The sequence below is a fragment of the Cynoglossus semilaevis genome, chromosome 9, assembly GCF_000523025.1.
Source record: "Cynoglossus semilaevis isolate Cse_v1.0 chromosome 9, Cse_v1.0, whole genome shotgun sequence".
Classification (NCBI taxonomy): Eukaryota; Metazoa; Chordata; class Actinopteri; order Pleuronectiformes; family Cynoglossidae; genus Cynoglossus; species Cynoglossus semilaevis.
In genome coordinates, this window is record NC_024315.1 from 16,382,385 (window position 1) to 16,392,134 (window position 9,750).

Consider the following 9,750-nt stretch of genomic DNA (forward strand, 5'->3'; position numbering starts at 1 on the left):
TTTCAGTGGTGGATTCAGGCAGTGCATCTGTGGAGAGAAGAGAAGAATGTGACGTCATGAAAACCTAACAGATGCAGGAGAACGCTGACGTCTGGAGCATTAGCAGTAATGTATGAAATGTAATGTATTCACTAAAAACATACAGAATATATACAGAATTTACACAAAACAGTAAGTGTAACAACCACAACAGGCAACTCAGCTGTAACATACTGTAAGGATATATATAGATAGAAGCTACATATATTTGCATATTTATAGATATATGCACACATATGTAACGCCTCGTCTCTCATCTCCCGCGCAGGTAAAGTAAAATAACAAATAAACAACGTAACGCTCACCAAAAAACAATTCGGGAGGAAAAAACCCAGACATGAGCTTCAATCCTCGTCAAAGTGACGGTCCTGCTTCGCCAGTTTCACTCACAGTTTGACTTTTTAGTTCTGATTTGTATGTAACAACAACTGTACGGACGTGAACAAACAGTGACTGTGTCCTGTCACAATTGCGTTCCGGCGGAAGTTGGACTTGGTTCCGCTCTGCGTTAACAAGTTTCTCCTTGACACGCTTTGAAAACATATTGTCACACAGGTGTACCGTTCACCTGTGTATTTGTGCTAACTGACAAATAAATGTACTGTTAAATCCCTATTATAGATTAACATTATCAGTACACCTACCATTACAAGTGTAACTGTGACAGTTAACTGTAACTAGCGTTGTCTACATACATTTTTCCACCAGGCGGCAGCACATGGTGGCAGCGTAACTCATAAGAACTATAAAAGGGTGACTGCTTTTCGTCAATTCCGGCGAGTAGATCAAGAGTACAACAGAACAGGACATATTATATTTCATTACATATACTTTTAATGACTTTTTTGTTTGTCAGTTTCCTGTAATGTTAAATATTTATGTTGTGGATCTAACCTTGACTCTGCTCTGACATCTGAGCTCATCACACTCTGACTGGGTGAGACTCTCCTGCCAAGGCAGTTACATATGTGGATTTTGTAGAGTCAGCGCTCTGTCGTCATGCTGGAGAACTTCTGCCTTAATTTTCTCATGGATGGACGATGTTCGAGCATGACTGACTGATTGTAATAATGCTGGACCAAGAAGGGATGGCTTCAATCCATCACTCTGAGTAGTCAATAAAAGTAAAGCTTTCAACGGTGTGTTCAAAAGGTTTAGTTACAGTGTCACACAGTGGTTGCAAGGATGTCATTTATATTATGGATCATTATAAAAGAACAGCTATAAATCCTAATGATAAAATTTAGGGATGCACCATAACGAACAGAACATTAACGATAACTCCCTGCTTCCTGCCACAAGCTACAGTCAAATATGCTGGAAAAAGTACATGACTCACAATCACAAAAAAATAACGACACAAGTTAGACTGGTCTATATAAACCTGGGACCTGGAAAATTGGTCTGTAATCTCCCACTCTATGTACAGTATATAGCTATAAGAAGAAAAGATAATACAATTGTCCTGTACACATGCAGAGCAGACGGAGGCTGTAATTATAATCACTCAGTTGCAGAGGTGTGACTGTCACCTCCTCCCTCTGACTGCTCACTGGTGCTGCTTCAGTGCAGCAGTAATGAAAAGAAAGTGGAGACTGAACTGTGACTGCAGGCAGAAAATAAGGAGAATTGGATCATGTTAGAGTGCACTTTATCCACACACACACACACACACACACACACACACAGGTTTTGTGTTTTGTGCAGCCTCCACAGAGACATAAATTATTCCCTAGCTCCTTGGATTAACATGAGCATTACAGACACATGGCTAATAAAATACCTTATAAAATACCATTGGAGCAAATGTGTCCAAAAGAATACCCCCCTCCTCCCATTTTCTCTTATCTTTTTCTACAACTATCTGACACCTTCTTATGATGACTGACAATCAGACCAGGTCTGAGTCTTCAGGTAGAGGTGCTGTTTCAATCCTACGCTGTCTCTGGAGGAGACAGGTTTTACACACCACTGTGTGCCAAAAGTCAATTCCACCATAAATAAATTTTTAAAAAGTTCAAATTGAAAATGCAGAGAAGCACAGCCACAGCATGTAAAAAACAACAGAAAATTAATTAATGTCAAAAACAACAGGTGGTTAATGAGACACTGCACGGTCACAAGCTTTTAATTAAAAACCCACAGTCAGTAAATACATTCAAAGCCCTCATCAGTTGGTTTCACTCTTGTGAAGTTACAGCAGCAGCCGTGATGTTCCTCCAGGCTCCTTCTGTTTGCTCATCTCTCACAGAGAGAAAAAAAGAAGAGAACGTTGTGGATGTGGATGTTGAAACTCGTATTGGTAATAATTTAAAATGTCACTCCGGCACAGATCTGAGGAACGTCTTTAGTGTCATAATCAAACTTCTGAGAATTGAATTCTACAGCCATCTGTGAGCCTCCATCTGGGGTCATTATAAACTTCTAGCAGAACTCATCTCCTTCTCTCCTGTTGGAAACTGAACATATTTCTCATAAATATGCTGCAAAACAGCTGTAAAAATTTAGAAGAGCTTTTCTGTTTCGTCATTAAGAAATCTAATCAAATACAATATCTAACTTGTTAGTTCATCATGGTGTGATTACATTAATTATCCAATTAATTAATTTGGTTCGTTTGTTTTCAGGTGCTGTTAAATTAATGTTCTAGTTTCCTTCTTAGTTATTTTCTCGCTATGTTGTCGGCGACTGTTTTTTATGAAGGCAAACAGCTTTGGAATTATTTTCATGCGATGTTTCCAGGTAATAGTTTTTGTCAAAACAGAAATTCTGTCTTTTCTTCTGACTTAAAAAACTCACAAAACAAAATCCACTCCTCCAGCTTGGGTTTGTTGTGAGCATCAACTCCTCCCCATCATTACCACAGAGCAGCCCACTGCTCCAGTGCGTGATGTTACTGTAATCACTGGAGCGTCTCACAGATGGACAAAATGCAGAGAGTGCTTTTTCCTACATGAAATAATATTGAGCAAAAATAAAGCAGTAAAAAAAAAAGAAACCCAAGCTTTAAATAAATACAGTGCAGGCCTCATACATATTGTCTACAGAATTACAGAAGAAGCCAGTGTCCAAGAAATGAGTTTGGTATCATACATATATACAATATCATCATTTATCATCTCAAAATCTAGTATTCATATATACAGTATAGATTGTATGCATATATATTTTTAGTCTACAGTCTACTTTAGCCACTACAGTTTTTTTATTTCCTCATGAGAAGAGCATAAACATTACCACAGACTCTCCCGCCCACATATATGTGGTACAGTTAATATATGTCAGCTACGGCTGTGTCTTCATGAAGAACAGACTACTGCAGTAGGAAAATATACACAATAAAACTCAATCAGAGAGTATTTCTCCTGAAGAGTTCACATATTTACATATTCTGAAAGAGACCAGATCAGAGCAGAGGTCCTTATGTTGAGCACTGCCTGTGAGGAGCTGCCTGGGACTTTGACCCACGAGAAAGAGCTTTACTATAGATAGAAAAATACTGTTAAAGACCAACATGTCAAGTGTTTATCTTAGTGCATCATCAGCATTTATTTATAAACACATAAAATCAGCCAGTGACAGTGTCCACTGGAGGCAGCATTTTTTAATGTGGTTCTGATTATTCATCCAAGAAATCTTTACAGCACAGACATTCACACCTATGGTTGAGCTAAAGATAACCATCAGGCTTTCAGTGTGGTGAAAACCAGTGTAGAAACAGAGAAACACAGTGTCTACAGTGAATGACTAGGAATCAAACCATCAACCTCATACACCTCTGCAGGAAACTCTATACAGAAGGAGCAACATTTATTGCTGGGGCTTACACTGTTGACCTTCATGCTGAGGGCAGTTGTGGCCTGGTGGTGGAAGTAGCAAAGGACTTGTGTCCGGAATGTCGAGGGTTCAAATCCACCAGTCACCAGGTGCCACAGAGGTGCACTGAGCATGGCACCGTCCCTACACACTGCTCCTCAGACGGTCAGCTTAAGGTGCCCCCTGCTCTCTATAGTGATGGGTCAAAAGCAGAGGACCAATTTCATTGTGTGGTGGTGTGGTGCGCATCACTGACAATAAATTCAAAGGCACTACCCACTGCTCCAGTGTGGACCCACTGAATTATGACGTCAGTAAAGGTTGTTCTGAGTGGAGAATGGTCCTGTGTTTATTACTGCTTTTATTGTCCTTTTTTCCAATTCAACGTGAGCTTCAGTCTATAAACAACAACAGTTTTTATCAATAATCTAATAAATGTATTGGTTTATTAAATGTATTAGATTCATGACTTCAAATATGTGCACTGCAGCAAACCCCCCAGTGAGACCTGAGCCTCTACACATCATTATGGTTACTTTATAATGTGCATTAGAGTTTATAAATTCCAGAGAGGTTGCTTTCATTGATCCTGTATAAAAAATGGATGTAGTTTAAATGACCTCGTCTTTTATGGTCTTGATGTAAAGCCCCTGACACACCATTTACACCACAGACACACAGTCATCTATTTACAGTACTTCTCACCATTCACACAACGTCTTCACAGTGTGAGGAGCAGCTCCGTGTTAGCAGGAGGCTGTGGAGCCACATTTCAAATGTTTCATCGGATACAATGGAATTCCATTGCATCTCAGCTCGGACATTTAGGGGATTGAGTTTGTTTTTATATGCAGCCCTGAAATGAACTGGCCAACTGCCCGACTGCCCGGGTTGAACCCCAACCTCGCCTGTTGACAGCAACTGAAATTACTGTAAAAGTAATGATTGTGGTCCCAAAAGTCCCCTTAATCCATTCTCACAAGCATCAAAGGTTGCGAAACTCCCCAGGCAATGCTAAGTACAACTTCTACTCCCCATGGATGAGGAAGTGAATTTAATAGCAAGACATTTCTGAATCGTAAAAGCAGGGCTAATAATTATCCCTTTAAATATTACAGAGAGACAGTGACTTGGTGACAGTGGTGACACCTGTGAGGGTATAAAACATCACTAACACTATCAGTGTTAAAGTTTCGTGATGGGTCAGAAACTCTTGTCTTCTGTCGGTACAGAAAATGAACAAACTTTCTACTCTAAATGTAAATTTCAGGTCCATATTGACTGACTCTGCTCCACGACCACAACAGCATTCACAACAGTGCCTCTGATTCAGCACCAAGGACAGCGTCTCACATCACATGGTAGACCAACAACACCAGCCCAGTGTAGGTCTTGGTTTGATTTGTGACAAATGACATCATCCACACACCCCGCTGCCTTTTAGCATCACCTCCAGACAATTTTGTACACTGATGCTGTTCAGGACCTGAATACCTCACTGAAGGATTGATGAAGTTCTATCTATCCATCTATGTATACTTGTATTTCAGGCTTGTGAAGCTACTTTACTATGGTTAGAATGCAGTGAAATAACTGTGTTCCATTTGTCCACTGACACCTTTTTGACTCTTTAATTACTCGTCTTCCTGCTAGGTTTCAGCCCCAGAGGCAGCACTGTCTTCCTGTGAGCCTCACACCCCATGATATGATAAGGAGGAATCACCTTTCCTTTGCAAACCTTTTCCATCTTTATTAAGTTTCTCTTCCTATCTTTTATTTCCCTTCTAGTGAGTTGTACCTCATACAGACACTGACACCCCGGGGGGACTAGCCTGACATTTGGACAGTTTACCAAGTTTACCTTGGCCTCCTGTTTATATCCTAAAATTACTCTGGAGTTCTAACTGGACTGAGAAAATACACATTGCCACTAGAACACTTTGTGAATATTTTGCTAAAGCTTTCACCTCATTCTTTCAGCAATATTGGCTTCAGATGTTTTTTTGTTGTGTACTATGTACTATGTGATTTTTATACCTCGTCAAATTCTTTGTCTAATGCTTTTTTATCCATGGTTTAATTTATTTTGCTTTTCCTCTTTAGAGGTCACAAATGTAGATCCCTGTGTTCCAGTTTAGTAACCTGATATGAAGCTGTAACAACATTGTGGGTTTACTCTGCTGACAATTTTACTACAGTTAATTTGTTTGAAAAAACTCAATATATAATATATTAGTTCTTTTAAAAGTACTGTCGGTAACTTTTACACATTTGAGCTCAGTTACTGCAGCTGACTTTTCCATCTCTTAACATGTTTGTGCTTGGAATAGTTCGGAGACTGATTATTCCAGATGGACAAAGAAGAAATAAATAGATGCCTGGACTCATTTTCCCCCTATTTGCTCCGTTCCATGTATTTAGTCCTGTCTAGTCTCATCCTGCCTCATCACTTGCTCCAGTGGTCTACACTGCAGGATCTGTGGGACAGGTGTGTTCTCGATGCACACGGCTAGAGTGTGTATCAGTGTGTGTGGATGTGTGAGTTACTCGGGTGAGCTCAGGCCATAAATTAACAAATCAGAATGCAGACAGAGTTCAGTGGCGGCCCAGCCCGGTCCGGTCTTTCTATAAAAACCTGGTTAAACCTGAAACCTGAACATGGAACCGTGGGTTTAATGGTTGTGAACAGAACACAGAGATGTCTATGCAGGAACATAAGTGTCAGAGCCTCAGAGGTGACTGGCTGTTTCCCTGCATTAAGCACAAAACTGGTAGATAGACTGTGATTGACAGAGACAGCGCCCTGGAATACGCCCTGAATTATAACCAGCTCTGTCTCTGCTCCCTCTGTCGCTCGTCTGCCTCATTAGCTGGAACATTTTTTTTTATATTCGTGTCACCCTCTGTGTCCTAACCTTTGACCCCTCTCTGATGAACACCTCCAACCAAATCAACCAGACAACGGGAAACAGCTGGTCCTGTTTTAAAGGAGCCATATTATGCAACATTGACTTTGTGAGGGTCTAGTCCATGTTTATGTCTCTGAGTGTCTGTCTACTCCTCAACTACCAAGTTGTTTCATCAAACAACCGGATTTAACCCACTCTGAGTCGCCACACAGTGAGCGATGATAATGATCCTGACCCACCACTGTATAGCTCCGCCCACAACACACTCCTACCTGTGTGAGCAACTGCTGAGATGCTATCATGTACAACCAAACAGCTAAATTATTAAACAACAGTTAAATAGTGTAAAAACGTGAGTCATAGGAAGGATGTTGTCTAATTAGGAAACAGTAATTTGCATAAAAGAGTGTGGCTGCGTTAACTGAACGTGATCTGTTACCCAGGCGTCTACAACACATAATTATTTCAGAAGAAGAGGCTTTAATGGAAGAAGAGTGTATTGTATGTCCTGGAGACCTGAATGTGGAAAAAGAGCTAATATACACTGAGGATTACAGTAAAAAAAAGTCTGAACATCTGTCCCCCATGGGCTAATGTCAGGAGACAAACACAACTTTGAGAGATGAAGGGAGGACTGAAATGTCCAGAGAATCAGAGGAGGGACAAAGCCTGGGAGACATGAATGAAGCAGGACAGACTGAGATGGAGGCGATAGAGACATGTGGGTGGATGTTGGAAAGAAGACAATTGTAACTGCATTAGCCCCACGGCCGTGGGCAAAGGCACAATTGCATTTCCTGATGAGAAAAACAACATGGAAACAGCTCAACAGAGAAGAGGAGACTAGCAGCTGCAGTTTACTTCAAGACACAAACCTTCAGTGTACAAAGGTACACGGGCGTCAGCTACACTGAAGGACGGAGTTAGGAATAAAATAGTGTTCAAATATCCAGGAATTATTGTTGATTATTCTAGAAAAGTGAACTGACTGGAAACGTTAAATGGTTTTAATTTATACAATATATACAATACAAATTAATATACAATACAAATACTCTTTACACACGGGGAGTGTAAATATTATACACAACTTTGTTTTTTTGGCAATTTGACAAATTAAAGAAATTCATCAATTTATCTAATGTATATTGTCGTTAGTTTTGCACAGGGTTTTCTACAGTGAAGACAGTAAAAAAGAAAAAAGTGAGATGTCAAGACAATAAAGACATGATGATACTGAAAACATGATAAAGTAGACGTGTGTGTGTTGAAGACAGGGTGTGCTGCAGAGAGCTGTGTATACAATTCGTTTGACCTTTAACTACTGATTACACCCATATGTCCGCATCGGCTGTCTCTGGCCACTAGGGGAGATGGCAATCATCCATCACTGTGTGTTGGAGAGCAGAAGTAAACAAAGCCGTGTGTTTTCCTACTGTTTTTCTTCTTCTTCTGGTCTAGGCCCCGATTCAAACAGTACATGCAGTCCTTTAAAAATACTTTACAGGAGTACACTGTCACACAGGACAGTGTTGTTGAACTCTATGCATCACTTTGATGGTAGTCAACTATGTCATCAACTATGTCATCACCTATGTCATCAACTATGTCAACACACGAAAAACAGAATTGGACACAGAAACACTGAAAATGACGTACAACATCCTTTTACTTAGCCGGTCCTCTGAGCTTAAAGGAAGTAGCTCTGCAGTACTTTTGTACAAACACACAAGATATTGCTATCACACTGTACTGTACACACAGTGTTACTTTCCTTCTGCTGTGAGTCATCAACCAAGCCTTAAATTAAAAAAATGCTGAGTTGCGTTTTACCTACTTAGTGATTTATCTATGCTGTAATCCAATCATTGTATTGTACTCGTTACCATTGAGCCTACATTATTTGTGAGTTCCATCAGTCCCAGGATTCACTGGCTGCAGCAGCAGTGATAAACATGGAGATTCTCCCGAGACCCAGCAAAGATAATTCAGATTACAGGATAGTCGTCACTTTCTAGCGAGATGTACTGCTGAGGATAACGGCAGAGTCTTGGTGTGAAGAGGATTTATGAGAGGAGCGGCGGTGGAAGACGGAACCATCTGAGCAGAAGACAGGAGCCTTTTCAGCTAATCAATACCTCCCAAGGGTCCCTTCATAATCTCTGCCTTCTCTCCCCACCATGATTTAAACTGAATCTCTCACAAACATTCAAGATTAATACCTCCACAGGAGGCTACAAACGCATCCTCATACACACACTCTGAACACATAAACACATAAATACATTCCATCAGGACTTTTTAAAAGTGCAAAGTGCTCCATGTGTAGAAACTAAGGCTAGAACTGCGTTGTGTACTGAGTACAGCACAAAGCAAATAGCAATAGTTATGGTAGATAAAGAAAGTGTTGTTATAGAATGTTAATAAAATAACATTAGCTACAACAGTCCTGGTACAGACACCAGAGCTAATGTTAGCTACAACAGTCCTGGTACAGACACCAGAGCTAATGTTAGCTACAACAGTCCTGGTACAGACACCAGAGCTAAGTTTAGCTACAACGGTTCTGGTACAGATACCAGCATTAACAACATTTGAAGACTAGTTTAGAGCCAACTGGTTTTCAAATGTTGAATATATAATGAATATTGGTGAATATAAAGGCTGCAGTGGTCCGTTGAATACAGCAGGTGATAGAGATGAAGAATTAACTTTTTTGTTTATTAACTTCTCTTGGACGTCTGTTCACTGATTCAGCCATTGACCAGAACTAGTTTGAATTTAAATCTTTTTTTAATGTGTCAAATGTGGCTGTTTGAAAAAGAAAAAGTAATTAATTGAGATCAATACAATACAAAGCCTCTCATTAACTAAAGTAATTATTCTATGTAATTGATTCTGTTCACCACTAATAGAATCAGGTTGTTTGGTAATTTCCCTCACTGTGTTCTCAGCTACAAAGTTTGATAAAGCCTCAGTTCACGTG